Raw genomic sequence first — 23493 nt, 5'->3', positions numbered from 1 at the left:
CCAGGCACCTGTGGCAGCGGGGCGGCCCCGGCCGGCCTCAGCAGCCCTTTCAGTAAGGCCTGCTGCTCTCTTATTTTTCTCCTAAGCGTTTAGTAGGTTGTTTCCGAGTTGGAAACGCCTCTTTTAAAAACCCAGGTGAGGGATGCTGAAAGCAGGGCTAGCGAAGGCGCGGGAATGCCGACCCTCCCGCCAGTAATGTAGGTGCAGCATGCGCTCTGTGCGGTTGTTACTGCAGTCCTTGCATATATAAACAAGCAGAAATTAATCTGAAATATCCCCAGGATTCGCCATGTCTGCACACTGAGTCATGCCAGCCGATTTGGGTGACTAAGATAAGCCTTTTTGTCTCCTGACTGCCTACATAAGTAGCTCGGTAAGGAGGAAGATTTCCCAGCTGGGTACTGCCCGCAGCCCGTGGCCGAATGTTGCGTGGTGTTTGCTGCCGCAGCAAGGTGCAGGGTTGCTGCCCATGCTCAGAAGCAGAAGGCGCGAGCCTGATTTCAGGCCAAAGTATAACTTCAGGTGGGAGGGGGTGGCATAGTGTGGTTTCAACCAGTAGTTTTATTTTTGTAATTAAAATAGGTATTATTTGGCAAGGCTTGCTATATCCTAATAAACGGGCCTAGAAGGATGTAGTTTGGGATGAGAATTCTCATTTTCTGTTATATTACAGAACTGCTTGATCTCTGAATCAGGAAGAGTCTTTCACCATCCCTTTTCCTATTCAAACTGCACTCAGCTAATATTTATCTGCTTGCCATAGCCAGCTAACAGGTCCCAACATCAGCTCACCACTGCTTACAGTGATCTCAAAACACAGAAGCAGCTTCTTGTTCTCCTAAATGAGTCTCTTAAACATAAAGCTGCTGTGATACCAGCAGATTGTAGCAGCTACATGCCGATCTTGCTTTGATTTTTCAGAAGTACAGCTCTCGACTGAGTTCGGCTGCCCTGCACCAACGTATCTGCGGCTGAGAACGGCAGCACAGATCCAAAGAGGAAGCATTCCAGCTCCTGACCAAGTGAAATTATTTGCTTATTCTTACATCTTTAACAAGTGGCTATGAGCACATTTGTTTTTGGACTTCACCATCAGAGGATGATTGCAGTTAAGTTCTAATGTTTTCTTTGGACAGAAAAGGAAAAATCTGTGGGCTCCACTTGCTTTCTGGGATGCATTCTGGGCTCCTCCCATCCTCCCATGAAATAAGCATAACTAAACAGTGAGAAACTGCCCCACTGGGGCTTCTGATTTGTTTTGCTGTAGTTGGCTGAAGTCTTTAAAGCCTTTTTCTAGGGAAGTCATGATATATTGATTCAATTTGAAAATCCTCAGATACTATCGCTGCACTCCATCTTGTGGAAGAGGCGATGATACAGACTTTAAAATGATCCTATAGAGCAGTTTTGCGTAATTAAACCCAACAATGCTTGTTTCTTACTGCCAAAGCAAGGAACTACAAATAGCAGTGGATGCAAAAAGGATCTAGGAGAAATGATTTGCTGTCAAGATGTAATTAACTTCCTAAATATTCTTAAAATGTCTCTTCAGAGCTGATTATTTCTTTGACATCTTTTTATATCTTTATTGTTCAAGGTTAAATACTGTTGCTAGCTGCTGAGGAGATGGGCATTCCCACAGCACTCTGCATACTGTAGAATCAGCTGGCGCATGCACCTTGTGTGTGCTGTTTAATTGAAAAACAAAATGACTAACAACTTTTCAGACCATGTGGATAGTGGAATTTCATCCCTGACAAAGAACCTAGATCTTGCCTGGGCACTTTAATCCTCAGTCGACCTAGCTGTACCCAGTGAATTTGTGTACGTGTCCCTTGGATTTTAGGTAGGCACTTCACATCTCTTTCTTCTTTGATTTGGGAAGGAGTTTGGGGAAACTCTTCAACAAGTGCAGTCTGAACAGAAGAAATAAGAAGCAGAAAGGAACTTGTTTCTCAGGTGAGCTTGCCAAGGAGCACCAGAGATTGGGAGAGTTGGCAGGCTGAAAAGGCCTACCGAAAACAACAGCCACCCGCAGCGGTGACAGTGGTCTATGGGTGTATGATGCAGGGGGACAGGCTCTGCTAAGTGGGATTGCTCTGTAGGGCACTGCCTGGTTTTTACCCCCATAATAAGTAAATAATAATCTGGTTGTGTATCATATCCAGGAGATGATATTGAGGGTTGCTGTCTGTTTTACCAAAAACTAACAAACAAAAAAAAAGAGGTGTTCTCTGCTCTTCTCAAACTGCCTTTCATAGCTTTTGACCTTTTCTCCCTTGATGTTCAGCACTGCTTTGAGAAATTGGACTCAGTATTGAGGCAACAACTATGAACTATAGCAGGGGTTTATTTGTACATATCGGTACCTGGCTGGGTGCACAAAAAATTGAGGAACTTATCTGGATTCCCAATTATAGAATGATTAACCGTATAATAGTTGCCCTAGGACAAGCTTGAAGCCATTGAAATGGCTTGAAAGCCATGTAACTTTAATGAATAGCTGAAAATACAAAGAGGGATAGTTACTCCAAATGTTCCCTGAGTGGAATAAAAAAGGTTTCCTTGAGAAAGGACTGCAGAATAGCTTAGTCATACAGGCCCAAAAAATAGGGTTCTGTGTGGGAAGAAGTTAGGAGAAAATTCTGTTGTACAAATGAGAATCCTCTGAATTACCTCCCCCAGAAGCAGGTTCCAGAAACAGGCTAAATTTCATTGGCAAAAGTGAACTGTATTTTTTTTACAAAATTTTTTCCTCACTTGCACTAGCAGTAATATACAGGCCTCTCTCCATGATGCAGTGCGGAGCAGCAATGATAAACTGAGCACTGGCATTTTTTTGTTTCTTTTTGCAGGGAGAGGCTTAGACGACGTAATGGTCAATTTGCTGATTGCCAGTTCACTTTACTGCTCCAAACTTTGCTAAATCTGGTAAGGCAGAACTGGTATGTTTTAAGTAATGCCTCAAGTGCAAACAAGGCTTTGAAGGTAGAATGTCTCTTTCTGACTACTATTATAATAGTGAAGACAGGTCTCATTAATTCCAGAGACAATCCCAAGGGCAAGGAAATCTTTGTTAATTAAAGTATTTATTAGCCTTTTCCAGGCACATTGGTCATTTTTCTAGAGCAGTGTCTCATCACTTCATCACTGTGCTGATTACATTACATGGTTGTTATTGTTATAAAATAAGTAATATGATGCTTATGTTAATTTACTTTGTGTGCAACTGTCAGAATTCTTGAAACAGTTGTCATCTGAAAGCACCTTATGTGAGAATTTGAACACTATTTAGACTCTTCTAGTTATTTTATTCATTTTTTGATACTTAACTCTGTTCAGTAGTGATTTTTTTATATAGTATGTAAAAACTATAAGAGAAAATGGTCAGACCCTTTTTTGAAACCAGTACTATTCTTTGAAGGGAAATCAGAATGTAACATGACTGTTCTTTGTTTTTTATTAAAATTCAATTTTACTGATTTTTTTCTTAAATAACAGACCAAAGATTAATGTTTGGGGGGGGGGGGAGAGAAGGGGGGAAGGCTTCCCCAAAAGAAAAAATCCTTTTTTTAGAAACATAGAACATGGATGATAAAATAATGCAGATAGATTTTTTTTTTCTAACAGTAGCAAAAAATTATACAGATAAATAGAAAAGATTCAAGTGTGCAGATTTTATATTTGCACCTTTTTTATTAAGCAGTTAGATATAGGTAATGTACATCCCCTAAAGAGTCTTGAGTTTCAAGGCTTCCTCTAAAATCTGTACCCTAAAGAAAAGGAAGGCTTCAAAATGTGGGTTTTTGGTGTACCTAAAATAAAAACCTTACAATCCTAGACCACTTCTTTTGCCCGTTTTTTCACACTAATCGTAGAATGAATTTGAAGACATGAAGAAACACAGCACAGTGGAACAATGAGGGGACAGTACTGCAGTCTGACCTAGGTGGGGTTATTCATGTGCTCAAAGTTACACAAGTATTTTGTTCTATCCAGACTTAAAATATATGCAAGCACACCACGTTAACTGGAGTGACAGAAGAAAGACTGGATGAGTAAGGATTGTGGTGAAAAAATACACTGCTATTTTGAGATGAAAATTTATGACGTTTATCTGTGAATTGATGTAGAAGGCTTGTGAATTGGAGCTGAGTTTGAAATGTAGCGTGAAAACGCTTTCACACCTTTCTGTAGATGTGAGGTACTCTAAACTGCTTTTGCTGTGGAGCACATAGCAATTCCTAGTCATTTCCTCACAGTTTCAATACTTTGTTTTCTATCCTATTTTTATTGTTAGAGAGAGTGAAAGAGAGAGAAAGCATTTCAGCAAAGTTTGTGTCATTGCCAAGCAAATAAAAGATCAATTACGATGTAATTTCAGGTATCCCAGTGCATTCAGTGTCTCCTGTCTTCTGTTTTGTCTGTCTATTGAAGGCATTTCCCTTTATTTCTCATAGCAAAAAGGAAAAGGTGATCAACAAACCCTATAAATTCACCTTCCTCTCAAAGGGCATTTGCTGCTTCAGTTGCTACTGTTTGTCTTTGAAGCAGGATAGACCAAAACTCTACTGCAGCAGTGCTCCATGCTCATCCCTACAAAAAAATTGTTTTGGCAAAATTCAGCATTCTACAGCCCTGAAGCATCTGGGCTGTAACTATATCCTCCCTTTGACAATTATGATCATTAGATCAAATTATGTTCTCAAGCTCATGGAAGTTAAGTACATGGCATAGAGTGGTCTCCTAAGTAATATTTTGTCCTGGAAACTCAACCCAAAAACCTATGTATCTTCATCCCATTTACTGAGTTTAAAAAGGGAGTCAGATTCACAGTACTTCTCTTCATTCAGACTCTCCAGTAAGAGAACAAACTTGCCTCCACTTGTACTTAGTATGCTAGACACTTTCTGTTATGTCAGATCTTGGCATGGAGGTTAGGTCCAGTTTTACAAAAGTCAATGTATTCTTTTTAATATGATATTTGTTTTGTTTTGTTGTGTAATCCAGAAATGAGGGGGAGAAATATTGATGCATGGACTTCCTAGAGAGGATCTAAAGAGACTATAAACTTCTTTCCCCAGTCTCTGCCTGCTCCCCCCGCTACAATTTAGTGTTTCCTATGCTCCCATGCAGAGCATAAAAGCAGTGTAAGCCTTTCCCCCCATCCAGATCCCAGCTGCATCTGTTTTTGTGTCTAACTTCAGAATTGCAGCCCTGAAGAATATTCACTCAGCTGCCACATCTCCTGGGAGGCCCCACAGTTTCCCTTTCCCCTGAAGTTCTGCATGTGCCCCAAAGTGCCTCAAGTTTGACAGGCCTGAACGATTGGTTCTTAAGCTGACTGGCATCTGGATGGTAGTGGAGGCAGGCTCAAAACCATCACTGACTTCACTTTCTTTTTAAAAGGTATGAATCCTGTTCTGAGGACTACTTGCTTTGCCTCCAGTGACTAAGTTGATGCAAAATAATAAATGGTTTTAACTGGACTTGGAACTCAGATTTCCCTCTAGGCCACAACAGACATGAACACTCATTCATTCATTTACTCTCCATCTCTCTTTCTTTCTCTCTCTCCCCCTCTCTCTTTCTTCATGGCCAAATAAAGCCAGTCTGACAGTTAGAGACCTGGTGGTTCAGGTCATCTCAAATATGTTGATTCAAATTTCTTCAAGTAAGACCCCTTCACATCTGAAGTAGTCCGTCCACTAGGTTGCGTTAAAAATGGTAGTGGGGTACCAACAGCCGTGTTTTAAGTATGATTCTGCACCTTTTTTTGGAGAGGAAAAGGAAAAGGGAGGGAAAAGGCATTCATGCCATCCTATTCCAGACCTCATGATGCTGAGTGGAAAAAGGGAATGAGATATAAACCCTACCCATTTTCAGTATTTCAGCAGTACCTGCCCAGGCTGATGCCTGTGTTCAACCATGTTTTCAGGGACCCCACTAAGACCTAACGTATAGTTCTGGACCCCATTCAGAACAAGAAAACAGAAAATGCCTACAAGTCATAATTAACCTTTACAACAGCTTGGTGAAAGGAGAATATCCCAGTGCGCAGGGATACCATTCCCCTATAAACAAGAGGCATCACAACATGCTTGTCTGTTCTTTCACTCTTCATTGTTCAAGCACTCTTTTATTCTGTTTTTTGGGGGGGGGGGGTTTGGTGGTTTTTTTTTACTATAGACTACAGTTTCCCATTTGCCTTTTCTTAATTTACTTGCCCTTAGCTGTGCAGCTGCTGTTTCTTCTGGGCAACAGTTTGGCATGGGTGTTGGGCAGAAGCAATAATGGGTTTCCTCAGCAGCTTGTTCAGCTTCTCACTGCAGATGGTGAGCTTTTGGCAGTGGGGGATGATCAAGGGAAGTCATATTCCCAGTCAGCTTGTGAATCTTAGCCATCAAGTACTCCAGCCTGAGGGCCAGGCACCCCAGAACACAAGTTCTGTCCATGTTGGTTGCTCCTGAGGGACAAATGTGAACCTGAACCACAGACAACTTGAGCCTGGCTTGGGAAGAGTGAGACTTGGCCTTGCCCTTGCTTTACCACCCTGCTTTCCATGGCCTAACTCTCTGATCTGCCTTCTATCTTCTCTTGCAAAGAAAAAACAGAGACTGGGCAGATGAATTTCTGGTCTAACCTAGAATGGACATTCTTATCTTTGCCCTGAGATCAGAAGGCACTTTAAGATTGGATCGTTCAAGTCCTTTTTTGGAGTTCTGTCTTGACATGGCACAGGACAGAAATGGGAGGTAAAAGGATAAGACGGAAGATGAGAACTGAAAAAGGACTTTCACTCTCTAAGCATTAGCATATGCTTCCCCGATGCAATGTGTAATCTATTGTACTAAGGCCCTCATTAAATTCTAGTCTCCTTTTGAATAAAATGATGTCTCTTAGGGCTTCCAAGCTTAGGATAATTTTAGAGAAGCTTCTACCACTTCTGGTAGTTCAAACATGGAAAGTAGAACAGTAGAATAGTACCTAACACTGAAATAAGTAAGTAAGAGCCAGGGAAAGAGTCTTATTATATATTCTGACATGTTTAAATTCTGCTCAGACTATTCACACAAATTTTGGCTTCATTTGGACTTCACACATGCTTAAGAAGAGCTGAATTTGGCATATAGTTTGAAAAAGAACAAGAAAGGATGTAGCATTTTTTTTCAGCTTGAAAAAATAGTATTTTCTTGATTCTAATTTGAAGATCTGGTTTCTCACATCATCAGTTAGGAATTAGAGCATGCCGGGTGGCAATGTGCTGTCCATTGCAAATTTGCTAATATCTGTGCCTTTTCTGTTGGCAGCAGTTGTACTTCTTGGTTAAAAGTAAATATTTGAAGTACAATTCTCTGTCATGAGTTGTCTTTTGTCAAGATTATTTTGTCATCTGTTTAAAGGGCATTTTCACAATTGCTGATTTCCAGTACTGGAAGTGAACTCAAAACATAATAGAGAAGAGGAAAAGAAGCTTCTTGTTCTCTCAGATGAATCTCTGAAACATGGGGCCAGTGTGATAACAGCAGATCACTAGCAGTGATCTTGGTTTGAATTTTTGGAGGTGCAGAACACCCATTGTTCTCAACAGAGTTTGGCTGCCCTGCACCCCAAAATCCACAGCTGTGAAGGGCAGTGCAGATCCAAAGGGGAAGCATTCCTGCTCACTGGCTGCTTTGAAAGGTCTTGACCAAGTGATTCTCTTGGAGACTGCTCAGCAAACCAAAGGACCCAGAGGAACCCTGTGTTTTCTGTATTGAAGATGACTTTGATTACTCAAAGGCATTTCATTTACTTTGTTTGTGATTTTAAATAACTTGTGTGAGCTCCAATTGAAAAGCAAGGCACATCTGTGGATACATGATGACACTGTGATCGAACACCTACTAAGCTATTGCTGAATGCAACATTCTGCCCTTGCCTCTGAGTGCCTGCTTCAGCCTCATAGATTGTGCCAATGCTAACACCCATGCTGTCTCACCATGAGTTGGATCCATCTGATAACTAATCATTGGGGAAGCAAGCAGGGGAAACAAGGAAAGAGGAAGCAGGTTAGTTTTTGGCTGAGAGAGTTCACTGGCCATCACCCAGCTCTGGGCAAACAGGAGGCAGTTTGAGCATGTGTGCTCTGGGCTGGATGAAGGGCAAAACCATGCCCTTGCAGCAGCAGCTTATGCTTAGATTGTAAGCATAGCAATTGTATGCAAGCAATTGTATCTCATACTTGCTGTTAGAGCAGGAATAACAAGTTAGGGGGATTAAATCCCTTCTTCCCATTCCTAGCTGTATGTTCACACACCTCAGCCAAAGCATTTGTTCAGGCACACAGCAAGCTGGCTCAAGGAGCCGGTCCCTTGGGAAAACCCTCTCTCTTTGCAGTTCATTGCCTGCCAGCTTAGCTTGCTGAGCTATCTCATTGTTCAGTGGTCCAGGTGCCAGTGCGATGACAAGGGAGAAGCTGGGACCGCAGAAGTCCCAAATCAAATTGCTATGGAATTGCACCCCTTAAAAGATCCCCTAGAAACCAGCAATCAGTCTTACAGTCAGATTAATTTGACTGCTGGCTGCCACTGCCTAGGACAGAGAAAGTGATGATTACTACACATTTCCTTCTTCATCCCCATCCCACCCCTCACTCGCTCCCTCTCCACCACCCAACCCCAGCAATGTGGGACCTAGCAGTTGTGGACTGCTGGATGAATGGCACAGCTAGCTGGTCTAGCAGAAATTGTTTTTCCCACCCCCAAGAAAAGACTTTTCTACTGGATTAGCCAGCTGAATCAGAACACACCCTGCACCCACATCATCACCAGGTCTATGTAACACAAAAGAAGTTGGAGGGGAGAATAAGAAGCAGAGGAGGACTGCTCCTTTCCACTGTTAAATGGCTTAGCCTTAAAATGAAATGACACTCTGATTCTGCCTTGTCTTGCAGTTTGTAAAGTGAATGCAAAGTGGGTGTAAAATGCTGCTATTCAGGCTTTCACAGGTATTGAGGCAATGATTGCATGGATCATTTTTCCGGAGCAGTACTGTCTGAAACCATCTTGGTCCTGCTCCAGCTTTGCTGCTGCTGAGTAGGTGTTTGTGGTGCTGCACACAGAATTGAACTCTAGGGGACTGACCCACTCAAAAATATTTTAAATTTCAACAGATTATTCTCTAGCTGACCAGCTTCCCAACACAGGTCACTCTCTGCTACAGCAGTTGTGAACTGCAGAAACTGCTTACACCAACATAAATGGTGCTGCTGTCAGATATGTAACCACAGTCTGACTGCACATGTTTCAGTGAGTCTTGGACTCTTAAATATCTGCAGCAGAATAAATCTAAAGAGGCAATCCGAAATCGTAGTAAGGTTGTTAACAAGTGGAAAATAGTGGCTGGTGATATGTCAAAGGCATAATGGAAATAATTCTCACAACTATCACCTTCTTGGATTTGTGTGGTACGAATAATTCTGCATTTCATAAATGGAGAAAAAAAACAGAAGATAGCAATGGAAGTACAGGATTCCCTTGACACTGCAATCTTATGGTAGAGCACAATGAGTTAATATGTATGTGGCAAAAGGATTTCATAGATTTAGAAAATAATATTAGAATACATTTTCCATGTGAAATTGCACAGAAGAGAGAAGAGAGACCATTTCAAGTCAGGACAATATATTACCTTGAATATGACACGAATATATAGTATCCTCATTTCATTCAAAGCTTCCATCTTTAGCTTCAGTGCTGCACTGATCAACTTACTTTTCCCTTTATTACTTCAGTGAAAGCCAACTCAAAGAAAGTTTAATTTCTCAGCAGGTGTCCTCAGCTGCAGTAGAGGAGTACATAGGTACTGGTATTTTTGTGAAAATTTCCAACTGTAAATATCAGATAACCTTTAAATACTGCACTTTATCAAATAGGAGAATCATTCCAATTACACAGAAGAATGTAACAATTTGCACAAATCAGAAATGTAAGAATAGGATGTTCATATGAGAAGTTGAAATAATTTTGTGATTACATGCAGCAAAGGCACCTTTCTTTTTTTGATGTGACTGGTGTAGTGTTATAAAATCTAATTCTGTGCTTCATGTTAAAAATTTCATTAAATTTTCAGAAAATTTTATTTTTAACAAAGGCTATAAATCAAGATGGTCAATGTAGATGTAACGCATTAAAAAAATCTAAATTCTTGTTATGCAGAATCGAAGGCAATGCCCCATGTACCTATTGTTATGAAGAAATGACCTTTATAATAAAATGGAATGACAAACACTTCACAGTATCCTCAAATTAAATTAAAAAAACAGCTAAAAACTCACTTATCATTGAAAGAGAGCATTGGAGAACAGTTTACCACTGGGAAACATCTGTGTTGGAAACCCTTGCTATAAATTGGTAAGTAACTAGCAAAGAATGTTTATGAAATAGTAAATTTAAAACAAGGTTTTATGTTCAATGGATTTAATAAGAATATAAAAATCTTACTATGGTATTTTACATAATTTTCAATTGTCTCTTAAAAAAGATACTATCCTACTTAAGAATGGGGACCGATACCTGGGAAATTACACCTAGCTCATTTTTTCTATTCCTTTTAGGTTGCTTTTGTCCTAAATATGCCTTGCTTTTTTAGAATAGCACTAGTAATTTAATAGTGACTTTCACCCATGGAAGATTTTACAGCTTATACTCCTCAGGCAGAAAGGAGATGTCTGAGAACATATATGAACATAGTAAACATCCTAGTGGGTGGGAGTGATGGTTCCTCCAGCCCAGCATTCTTTCTCCAACAGTGGCAAAAGACCCTGGAGCACATCGAGTACTTTGAGTGTACATCAAATGAGCCGGGTTGTTGTCTCTCTTCCAGCTCCTCCAGAACTTCTTACTGAAGTTCTGGATGCACTTTTCCCTTCACCTTTTTATTTATACCCTCCCTATCCAAGGCCTTTCCAAGTTGCAAGATCTCCTTGTCAACCTCTTCCAGTCCCTGTCCAAGTTGGTTATTCATGTCACCAGGAGCAGGAAGTTTGATGGGGGGATCCCTGGTGGCTGTGGGACGGGTTTTGATTCTGCCGTCTTCCCACATCTCCAGGCAGAACATTACTGGGCAGCATCCACCAGCTCCTTGATTACATTCAGGTAGTGGTGGGTGATGACAGGGTTTCTCTGCTTGGTGTTCTCCTCCAGTTCCCTATCTCTGAATTTTTGATCCTATTACTCTTCCCTTTATTTCATTTGTTGTCTGTCATAAATGGTTCTTCCTCCTTATTTTCTTTTCCTTTACCCTTTCCCTTTCTGGAAGGGCTTCAAGATTTTGCTGATGTGTACCTAAACAGAAAAGACAATAGAAACAGCAGCAGTATAGGAAAAACTATTTATGGAGGGCACACAAGTTTGGCCATGTTCTGCAGGCCTTTTTCTTTTTAACCACTGGCTTCCGTGTTTTTTAGGAAGGTACATCTTTGCCTAGTCCTTTTAGTATTCATTGTTGGACCTGTTTTACATGAACTTGTCTAATTCCATTTTGAACCTACTGTTGGTATCTGCCTCCACAACCTCCATTCACAGCAGGTCCAGAAATTCACTAGCTACTGTGTAAAATAATGCTTTCTTTTTTTCAGTTTTAAACTAATTTCACCAACTGACCCTAGCTGTGAAAGTCAATGAAAAACAGTTCCATACTTATCTTCTGACCCACCTGAATGATTTCATAAACCTTGAACACATCCGCCTCAGCTTTCTCCTTTCCCAGGTGAAGAGTCTTGTCCTTTTAGTCTGATGCGGCTGCTCCATCCCTTTAGTCATTTCAGTTGTCTTCTCTGTGTCTTCCCTAACTCTACCATGTCATTTTTCAGATGCCAAGACCAGAATTGTATTCAGCATTCAGAATGTGGGTGTACTAGAGTACTATGTAGTGGCAAAATTATGCCATCTCACCACCCTTTCTGATGATGCCCAACACCTTTCTTTTTCCTGAGTTGTATCTGGTGGTTAGATCTGGCAGTGCTGTGTGACAACCTGTGTGCTTCAGATAGCCAACTAATTTAGCCAAATAAATAATGTTAATTTTTAGAGGTGATATTAACCTGTACAGGAGCTTCCTCTTAATCCTGTGTATGATTTTTTTTGCAATTTGTTGTGTCCCAATGAATTGTGTCCCAAAGTTCCAAATGAACAGCTCTATTTTGAGTGAAGTGGAATTCTTATTTAAATAAGTTCAAATAAACTATCTTTGGTATGGGGTACAGGAGGTAAAAATGCAGTAGATGCAAATCTTAGGAATGAAGACAACAGAGAGAAGGTAAATTAGGGTTACCTTTGCAGCAGTACCTGAGTCCACTCTTTCTTTATGGCTAGTGATCTCCACTCGGAGTAAAACAGGAGGAGGGGAATGGGTGCTCCTAAAACATCATTGTCATCTTCACAGATTTTTAATTCTTTTTTTAATTTCATCTCCAATTTTTTTAGATGCATGAATGCCATTAGTGAGCAGTTGGTTTGATTTTTTTTTGTTGTAGTTATCAGAGGCTTCATGAGAGCACAGAGACCAATGAGAGCGTACTTTATGTGGCTGTATGTGTGCACACACTCCATATATGATGCATCTCCTGACTTGAAGACCTTCCAGTAGGGTTTGAACAAACAGATACAGGCTGGAGAAATAAATTTTCCCTACCCATTTTACCTATGCAGGAGCTAGGTAGGAGGCAAAGAGAGGATAAAATGGCTTTCAGGAGATCAGACAGGAAGTCTGTAAAAGAACTGAAAGATTAGCCTAGACCTTTGAATCCCAGTACAATACCTCTGTCACCAAGCCCTCTTTCCTCTTTATCTGTGAACAAGCATGTGGGGATTGCCAAATGTTTAAAAAGCTCTTTCCCTTTTCTTGTCTTCATCTGTGTTAGTACTTTAGGAGAAGGGAGAATCCCTGTGGACTGTATTCAAGTGTATCTATTACATTTTGCTTGGCACATTAGTTCTTGTCTACTCAGTATCCACATGAAACAATAATGTTTTTTAGCAGGGCACCTGTATAGGCAATCATACAAGCAGACAATAAGCTGTTCTTCTGTAACACTCTTCACTGCTTTATGTCTCATACTTTAAAAATTCAGGCATTTTAAATCAGCTTTGCAAGCAAATAAAAGAGGATGTTACTTGATCTTTTGAGGGGAGTGGGTTTTTTTGTGAGGGGGTTGTTTTGTTTTGTAAAATATCCAAGGAATAAGTAAAACATCCATTTAAAAATGAATAATTTGAACACTATTCTACTCTTATGAATGCTGACTGCTGGAGGGAAAAAAGTTTCTTAATTTGCAAGCTCTATGTCCTTTTAAAGCACCTCTGTTACTAAGTGTAAACACAATAGAATAATCAACCTTTTGCTATTGATCAGTATATTCCTTTCCTTTCTTGTCTTCAGATAGACACAGCTGCTGCTAGTTCTGTATTTTTTATGCAGGGAGGAGGCGGTTACAGCAAAGATGTCTCAGGAAAGTATTTTAAACCACAAACTTGCAAAAAATATAACCATCCTTTTTGCAGTTTCATATCATGTTTACTGAAACATAATTCTCCTGATTGCTCTATATAAAGTCCTTTCTAATATTATGATTGATGCCTATAAATACACAGGGAGTGAGGTGGTAATCACCCAGGAGGGAGAAGAGCTATGAATAAATTTAGGCTTGAAATTCAGAATGTTTCTAATCAGTAGGAGAATCAGATTCTGGAACAGCTTTTCAGCAGAAGTCACAGTGGAATGAACTCTTTACAGTACAAAGATAACATCTGTGATTTCCAGCTCTGCCCTTTTAATCAGAGGGCTGTAACACAGCCACAGTAAGCTTTCTTCCTTTCATGAACTACCAGGAAGAAGGAATTCTGCGGTCTGTTGCTTTGTGGGGACATAGCGACAGCTGTAACTTGGGGATTACAGGGAGAAAATCCACTTTCTGGTCTGCTACACCTTGCCTATGCAGGGAGTGAGTTCTTACTGAGCTGCGGAGTTGTGTCAAATAACTTTTGTGAAAGCATTTGCAGAGGTTTTAGATGACTGCTCTTATGCTGGAGGGTACTATTATCAGAGCTGAGCTGGCGAAAGGGCTTGTACAAACATTTCTGGTTTGCTTCTGCAAAAAGTCAGCCAAAATTAGCCCAAAATACATTAAGCAACAGGTTATAGTAAGCCAGTTGACTTTGCTCAGAAGTAGATTAGGAGTGCTCACAGAGTGCCTTCCACAAGCTGAGCTGCAGAGGCAAATAACCTCTGAAAGAAAGGACAGTAACATCTCCAGCCATTTTGGCTGTTTCTATGGTGATTATCTGACACAGCCCAGTAGCTGTATCTATGCAACCAGTTATTTCTACTGCAACCTGAATCATTGTCTCTACGCAGTGGGGACCTTTGAGATATTAAGCTTGCAATATTTCTAGGCAGGTTGAAGATATTTTGGTTCCAGATTTATGCATTCTGGGATGTTTTCCTGTGGCACATTGAGAGATGCCTGCCACATGGCAAAAAAAAAAAAACAAAAAAAACCCCCAGAAATTATGAACTTGAGGGTCTAGCTCAAAAACTACTGTACTTTCATGCTGTCCTGCAGCCCATTTCTTCTTGGCCCATTTGGTCATCTCTGTACCACAGTCCCAATCCTTGCACGTACTGAAGTGTTGCTGAGGGGATATTTGACATCTTGATAATGAATGTCTCCAGGCTCGTGAGTCAGCCTCAAAGCTAGCAAGCACTTTTAGCAGCAGCAGTGCCAACAGTTACCCTGCCTGCAGCTGTGGGAGAGGAGGAGGATGACACTCATGTTGACATGCTGCCATACAGATCAGACCATGTGGCTGTCACCATCATAAGCTTCATTGGAATATAAAGGCAGCCATACTGACTTAGGCCAGAGGTCCTTTTAGCCCAGTGTACTCTTCTTAACGGTGATCAACAGCAGATGCTTACAAGAACAGTGTAAGAAACAGGGCATGTACCAAACGATTCTATCCAGTTTCCAGCAGTCAGTGACTTAAGGACTTCCTAAATCAGATGTTCTTACCAGAAGATGTTACATCCAGATCATTGGGTATAACAGTTACAGATGGACTTTTTTAACTTCTTTTTTAATCCACTTATACTTTTGACCTCCATAACATTTCATGGCAACGAGTTCCACAATTTAATTATACATTATAAAAAGGAATGGCTCACAGGACTGATGATGCATGGTAGCTATGTGGTCCTCAGAGCTTGTTTGCCATTTTAACATGCTCATTTCAACGTTTCAGCCTACAGGGACATATACAGAAGCTAGAAATGGAAAAGATCCATTATATCATAGTGTTAGTTCCAACCTTAATAGAAAGTGTTTCAGTCACAGCTTGATGTGATAACATCAGTGCACTTATGAGATACAGCAGGTCTCAGAATAGTCTGCAGAGTACAAAAACAAAACAACTTCTACAGCCCCCAGGGTGTTTATCCTCAAAAGAATGAATAAGGTAAGATTCTTGTTAGAGCTATTTTGAACATCTAATTTGGAATACTTTGTATTTTGACTAGGCTTGTTATTTTCTTGACAATTGTTGTTCTAGAGGTATTTTCTATCCTTCACAGCAACAGTTCTTAGACTAATATTACGTGAGTTATAGAGAGTTAAGTTGTAACACAGTGCAAGAAGCAAGAAGCCAACAAATATCTGAACAGTGATTAACTGGAAGAAGAAAGGCTATATGAAATCTTTTGGGATCAATAATGTAACACAGTCTTCTGTTTTATGGTATTGCTAGATCACAGTTTGTATCTACATGGGGAATACAACTGTTCTTTGGTCCAATAAACAGTGGTGTAAGAAGAGGCAATAAATGGTTGAAAGCTTACCATAAATAAAGTTATTCTAGAGGAAAAGCTCAGACTTGAATGCTGAAGATAACCACTGTGTTAATTTTCAAAAGATTGTAAAGGATTGCCTCTCACTTGAAATTGTTTGATCAATAGTGAAAATAACGGGTGTGGGTTTTTTTTCCCGAAAGGTTGTTTTCTGTTTTAAGGAAATAGGACTTTAGAGAAGCATTACATTACCTATATTTTATGTGAGATTAGATGAGCACAGTGGTCACGTCTAAGATTATAGAGTATAAAAATAAGAATAAAGGAAGAACTTGGAATACCACTGCAAGAAAATGAACCACTGAAAGACAATTTATTTTGGAATAATTCGGAGGAAGTAAAGATCAGTTGGCTTGTACAAGAAAAAGTTTTAGTTCCTTCAGTACTGCTACTCGGTGAAAGCTTTATTTCCTTCTTTCTTAATGAAAGTTTCTGAGCCTTATGATTCTAGAGAAAAGATTAAAAGTCTGTGGCAAAGGCTCAACAATTGTAAACCAAATAAAACAAACCCTGTGAACCCCATGTTTCTTTTTAGATTCCCTGATCTTAGGGCAGTACTGTGGAATTGAGACTGTTGTATGCTTGGGACTGATAATATTGTCATTCATACCTTTTTTTAGCCTTGTTGTAGATGAAAAATAACTTAAATTGTGTTATTGCCTCAACTCTGCATTCCAAGAAAACTGCAGCAAATCTCATATAGATTGGATAACTCCAGAATAATGTTTTGTTTTGTTTTTTTAAATGCATTCCCTTTGTCCCAAAGAACCCTTGATGAACAAGGGAACCAAGCTTTATTGTAAAACTCAATACTTGGTCATATCACCTGCTGGGTTTATTTTACCTAGATAGACTTGAACTATAGTTTATATTCTCATCAGAACACTATACTATTGCTAGGTTTTAAACCAGGTACAGGATTATCGTATCTGAGAAATAACGCTCATTGCACAGAAGAACAATTTGCCAATTCATAGGTACTTAACCTGAACACAAAACTGGCAACATTCTGTGCAAGGCAGTTATCTAAAACAGCTCAGTTCTATCAATCCAAAACTCAAAGTTTGTCTTAGCTTTTTCATATAGCTTTTAATCATTATAAGTGTCTCTGATTTATATATAATTCTAACTAAAGCAGACCTTCTGGACCACATACTTGCATTTCATTCACCTCCCGGGCCTATGGGTACTGTAGAGAAAATAGATGCAAGTAACTCCACAATTGTTCGTTGGCCTTGGGGGTAGATGGATGCTTAGTGAACCATCAGCATCACCTCAAAACATTTTGGAAGTCTCTTCAAATACTTCCCTTCAACCCTGCTGAGAATGTAAATTCTCATAAGATCATAGCTCAAAATGGTATCACTATTTTATTCAATATTCATATTTTATATTTATTGGATACTCAACATTAATTTCCAGCATAATTGTGTTCCAGGTGTTTGTGCACTACAAATGATTTTTGTTTCTAAGTAGGTGTTCTGCTATGGTAATTATCCTCCTGCACTGTAATTCAGCTCCTCAAGCCTGAAAGTAGATTTATTCTCCATGTGTTCTTTGTAGAATTAAATGTGTAGCTGTTGCAACAGACATAGTTCTGACAAAGCTGATCTAAACAGTTGCAGAAATGTCTCATTGCCTTCACAGTTATCAGCCTAATTAACCTGTCAACGTTTTCCAGTGGGTATTTACTACAGATTTACCACAGCTATAATCTATTATAGAGGTGGGATAAAAAGGGACATTTCATGTAGGGAATGTATTTCCTTACACAGTTTTCTAGTGACAAGTGAAACCAGATAGTTGTTTCGTAAGTATTTTAGGAGATATTAAAACAAATAAATCTCCCTGTGTAACATCTGTAGGACTCTTCTGGCTTTGATGGAAGAATTTTAGAATTTTCTATTATGCTTAAAGCTGTAGGGAAAAAAAGCAATGTATTTTGGCTATTTAGGATGTGCTCCTTTCCACAGAGTTATACTTCATTATACAACTTCTTACAACCTATTGTTGCAAAGTCTCATCCAAATGAATTGTGAATACAGGTTGAGTGTTGGCTCTGAAAAGTTGCAAGAAGTCTGAAATGGTGATGGGTCTGAAAATTATGAACAGGCTTGTTTAGTAATTGTGAGCTGATTCTGAAGCTTACTGAAATTAGCTTTTGTACTACTAATTAGTTCATTCTTGTTTGTTTCAGTAGACAAATTCAAAAAAATAGTGTACTTCATATGTCATTTCACATGTAATTTGCTGCCTGAGGACCAGCTCATGCTATCTTTGTTCATCATATTTTGAGGACTCTTGTGCTGCAAGAAAAAGGTGAACATTTAGAAAAAAATTGAGTATACTGTCTATTGTTCTGATAGCATTAATCTCTTTCACATTTTGTTCTTCGCGTGTATTTTGTTTCACTCAAACTAAATTGCTGTAGATTTTCCTAGGAAAGCATCACACTGAACTTCCTGCAATTTAAATGCAGCTGGAGTTCACAAGGGGCCATGTTAGAGAACAGGTCACTGTGCATTTCACTTATTGCAGATGTTCAGAGGTGCAAAAAAATCAGAAGATGATGATCTAGCCTGACACCTTCAGAATAAACACTGTGGTCAAAAGGACTCAGCTTTTCTCTTAGGACTTGAAGTCTCTTTTTTAAGTCTCTAAGGACTGAAATAGCAGTATGACTACTCTTTTAGAAGGAGACTTCCTCCACACTTTAGATCTTTTTCACCTCCTGGAGCATCATCGTGCAGACGCCAGTCCTCCTCGCAGCTTGCTGAATTCCTATTGCGGCCGCTGGCAGCTCCAGGCCATCCGTTCTGCCCCCGAGCGCCTTTGAGCCCGCTGGCAGTTGCACCCTACTGCCTCGCATCAAGTTGGAAATGGGCAAGCCATTAACCTTCATGGTGTGTCATAACCTGCCCTTTTTAAAAAATCGTCCCATACCACTCAACTCTCTCAAACAAAAGGGATCTCTGTGATGGGGTTTATTTTCAAATTTCTTTGGGGTGAGAGGAAAAGCTTCTAGGCCTGGGAAAGTACGTATCTCATTCAAGCAACAGAATCATTATGATCTGTCCATAAATATTCAATTTGCAATTCTGTTTTTAAGATACCTAAAGTAATGAATATAAAACTAAACTTGTTTCTTTTCTGAGAGGGCACCGTGACTGAATGGAAACCATGGTAACTAGGATGGCATATACTGGTACCTTATTCCTGAGTAATAAAAATGCATATAGAATAGGCTTTGTGCTTAGCAACAAAACCTAATTAACCGAGTTTTCAAAGAGCCCTCCCCTTAACCTTTCGTTGAAGCTACCTTCCTGCCACATGCAGTACATATGCCCAGGCTTGGTACTTCCATGCTTACTACGGAATAAACAGCACAAAATATATTTCACACAAAAGAAAATTTATTTTCATGGCCATTACTTCAAGTGAATACACAACTCAAATCTCCTTCCCTGTAGAGCTGTTGTGAAGTGTGACTCATCCTTAGCCAACATGTTGGATGTTCACTTTTATTAGAACATATGTGTCTAAAGATTGTTGTAAACATTTGCTGTTAATAGCAAATTACTACCTGGTATACAATGGGAAGTACAAGCGGTTTTAATACATTAAGCTGCACATTTTTAAGTCATGTTAGGGCAACACATTGACAAAAAATGAATTAGGGAAATTCTCTAACTGACATACATTGGCTGCTATACAAATCATGTTGGCATGAAAAATGGAAATAATGCAAATTGTACTCTATAGTGACATTAAATATTTTCTAAATACTGAATAATATTATATAAATCTTTGATATCTATCTTGTGTGGCAAATCTGGATAAGAGTCCAATTTCTTTATAATAATAAGAGTGAAAAAAGATAAAGTATTGTTGCTTTCTAGCTGTTGATGCTACACATGAAAAAAATCTGACTTTCAGCTTGCATGCAGATGTTTTCAACTGTACAGCCAGGTGAAACGCCTGTCTGCTTACCTGGGATCTAACCAACCCACACAATAGAACCAGCATCTGACACAGCAGCCGAGGAAGCAATAATCTTGGGAAATTGGAAAAAGAGAGGTAAAAGGAATATCCGTAGGTAGCTTAGGACCCTGGAGCAAGCTTACATAGCCCCAAAAATCTAAGCTAGTACACTAGAATGATAACAGGTTGCATGTGTGTGTGCACGTGCATACACCTTTTCCCTTGTGCTGAAATAAATCACATTCAGCTATAAGCAACATCTTTTATCTGTTTTTGAAGTTCATTTATTTACTGACTTACAATGTACAATGTCAGAGATTTTGTAATGTAGCATAATAGTGAAAATCAGTGTGTGTTAAAAGGGAGTCTCTAAGGTGTTAGACTAATTGAATTTAAGATCATCTATACTTTTAAAGCATTCTCATGTGGTCAGATCAATAGCACATGATTACAGCATTATCATGCCTTTTACTACTCAGATCTTCACAGGGTGCCACCTCACACTTTCATAGAAGAGTATTTCAATGTTTTTCATCCCTCAAACAAAAAAGCGAACATCAGAATCTTAACTTAAATAACCTTTTTTCTGAGAAATTCACAAAAGCCAGGACCTAAAGGTCTATCTTGTTCCACTGCATTCTTGTTCCTTGTGTCATCCGTATTGATGACAGTAATAATGCCAGCCTGGACCAGTGCAGAACCAAAGCACAAGTTTTCTCACTATGTCCCGCAGCCATTCTGCAGTTCTCATGTGGCAGGTCAGAATTTTTCAGCTTTCTTTTACTACTAACCTAAACTTAAGATGAACTCCTACCATAAAGACAAACATATAGATGCCATTGTCATTCCACAGAACAATCGGAGACTTTTCCCGAGTGATTTAACTGATATAGTTAAAAACAATTTGGTACACATTGCTAAGGCATTGATCAAAACATAAGGATGTCAATCATTGCGCCCAGACTTCTTCATACACCTAATGCAGACCTGAGGCATTAAGAAACTCTGTGCGATTTTGTGTAGCACCTTTGCGAAAATGCAAGACAAGAACTTAGAATAGCAACTCACTTGTGCCAATGTATCAATATCATCAAAAAGAATCAAAGCATCATAAATTAAAGCTAATCTAAGACAGACTTGTTGCCAACTACTTCATAAAGTTTTGGGCCTTATAAAACAACTAACAGTTACTAATCGTTCAAATGTGCAAAAAATGGAAACGCTTCCTTTCATGAAGTCGTCTGACTGCAATGTAAGTCCTGTAACCTTATTACCAGAAAATGTAACTACAGAGAAATTGCTAGGGGGTGAGGAGCAGTTGTGAGTTTACATACAATTTTTCTGCATTACTGTTCATTAAATAAAATAAGGCAACATTATTTCCAGTGGTAAAACTGCAAAGGAAAAAACACAGGGAAGTTTAGTTTGGGTTTTCACTCTTCATTTGTTTTCCTGTTCACATGTCCAGAACCACGGCTGGTGCCTTCGAGAGACAAATACATTTCCTCGTATAAAGGATATACGGAGAAAACAAGCAAGGTGGGAGGAAGAAGAATGATGGTATTACAACTGTGGGATTAATCCTTAAATGGCATGTTTGTGTGTTGTTGCTGAACGATTCTTTTGTCTTTTAAGCTAAATTTTAGTACATTTTCTCTCCACTTCTCACAGATGAGATGTCAGAGTTAGCTCTGAGTAGTAACAAGAACAGAATGAATGACATTCTAAGCAAAGCAGTAAAGCACAGATGAACAGAGTTAAGCTTCTTTCCCCATGATTTTTAATGTTCTGGTCATGCTGAGACAAATTTGGGTGGTTATTGAAAAGACTTGGTCGCTCTTCCCAGAGGCATACAGCAAAAGGACAAGGGACAATGGCCACAACCTGCAACACGGGAAATTTTGCCTGAATATAAGGAAACAGTTTTTCCCATGAGGATGGCTGATGATGTTCTAATAAATCTCTGGGGCACTTACAAGCTTTGCTAGACACCAACAAAAAATACAAAGGAGGCCAACAGCAGTATAGCTTTGGCAATAGAGGATATGAACTTGGCAGGGTTTTTCTGGTTTTGTTTTACTTGGGGAGAGGGGTATTTGCAAGGATTCAACATAAAAAAAACCTGCTTGTATTTCCTGTGTAGCCTGGAGCTCCATTTTTCTCTAGCAGATCTGATGCAAGGATGCAACAGATAGGCTGTTTTCTCATCTTTAAACCACATTTTCAGCTGAATCTTTAGATACCACTCTGCAACCATAGAAACAGTTTGGCCAATTAGAATGCATATTGGGTTTCCATCTCTTAAGTAATCACTTTTCCTTATCATGGAAATAATGTGAAACCAGCACAGAGTGAAGTTAGTCCAGGTTCAAGTTATCTTCCACTTGAAACAAACCTTCTGATCAAGACTGTATGAATGCAATGCATCTCTCTCTAGTGTCCTGTGTAGAAAGGACATTGTGCTTGAAAATTCTTCATGACACATTCTTCAAACTGACATCTGTATCCATTTGTCTATTGTTTTCCTTCCTAATTCTGGAACCCAAGATGATCTGTGCAGAGGAAGGCAGGAAGGCACTAAGCTACTGTTTGATTAAGGATAAAAGACTATTTTAACAAAAGCCCTTCATATTCTGTTAAAACCTATAAAAAATGAGGGAAACTGCTGCAGAGGTCTGAACGGAATTCAAGACAGAAGGGAGAAATAGCACATCAAAACCCCCATGTAATCAATTATACTAATATCATATTCTGCCTTTTGACTTTAACCAAATTTAAATTTTCATCTTTGCTTTTCAGAACTAACTAGCAGTTAAGACAAAGGGAGCAGTCCATATTTCTCAGAGCTATTCTTTTAGGTTGCAGCAGACTCAAGAGGATTTGAGTAGCATGGTTCACACACAGTTCATATTTTCAAGCTTTTGTTTTCAGCTGAGAACTAATTGCACATTTTGGCAAAATTAAATGTTAGATGCTAGAGCACAATGTTGTAGCAAGGGGAGAATTCTACAACTAGTTCCACAGCAACGGAATTACAGAAAACACAAATCTTTGAGCATAAAAACCCAACAAGGGCTTCCTAGAGTGCTCTGTCAGTAAAACTATGTTTTTTCCTTACAGTCTTTCAGAAACATTGTGGTTTCATTACTCTTTGAAGGCTAGAAATGTATGTCATGGAACCTGTACATTGCAAATAGGTATGTTATTTGTTTTTTTTTAAAAAAAGACTTACTTTCAGTAGTATCTCTTTAGCTTTTAATCACAGCTATGAGCCTATTATTAAAATAATTTTCCTTCAAAGATCTACAAAATAGTAGATTTCTTTCAAAAGAGACAGGAAACCATGTTTAAGTGTCGATCAACCTATTAAGAGTCACAAGAAAAATGGCTCCATTTCTCAAATTCCTACATTAATGAGAAAGGATTTTACAATATAAAAGTTATATCCTGAGAGTTAAATCCTGAAGTATTGCATCTGCTGAAGTGAGCTGATAGAATTTATCTTTGTTATGTGACGACTACTGTGAATTTGCTCTCACAGGGGAAATCTTTAACTGGTGACAGCTAATTGAGAGAGGCAGAATGCAATATGAAATTTATTCCCACTTTCTTCCTCTGTAGAGAAGC

Source organism: Apteryx mantelli, chromosome 3, assembly GCF_036417845.1.
Source record: "Apteryx mantelli isolate bAptMan1 chromosome 3, bAptMan1.hap1, whole genome shotgun sequence".
In the NCBI taxonomy this organism is placed as follows: Eukaryota; Metazoa; Chordata; class Aves; order Apterygiformes; family Apterygidae; genus Apteryx; species Apteryx mantelli.
Note: the sequence above shows the minus strand (reverse complement) of the source record.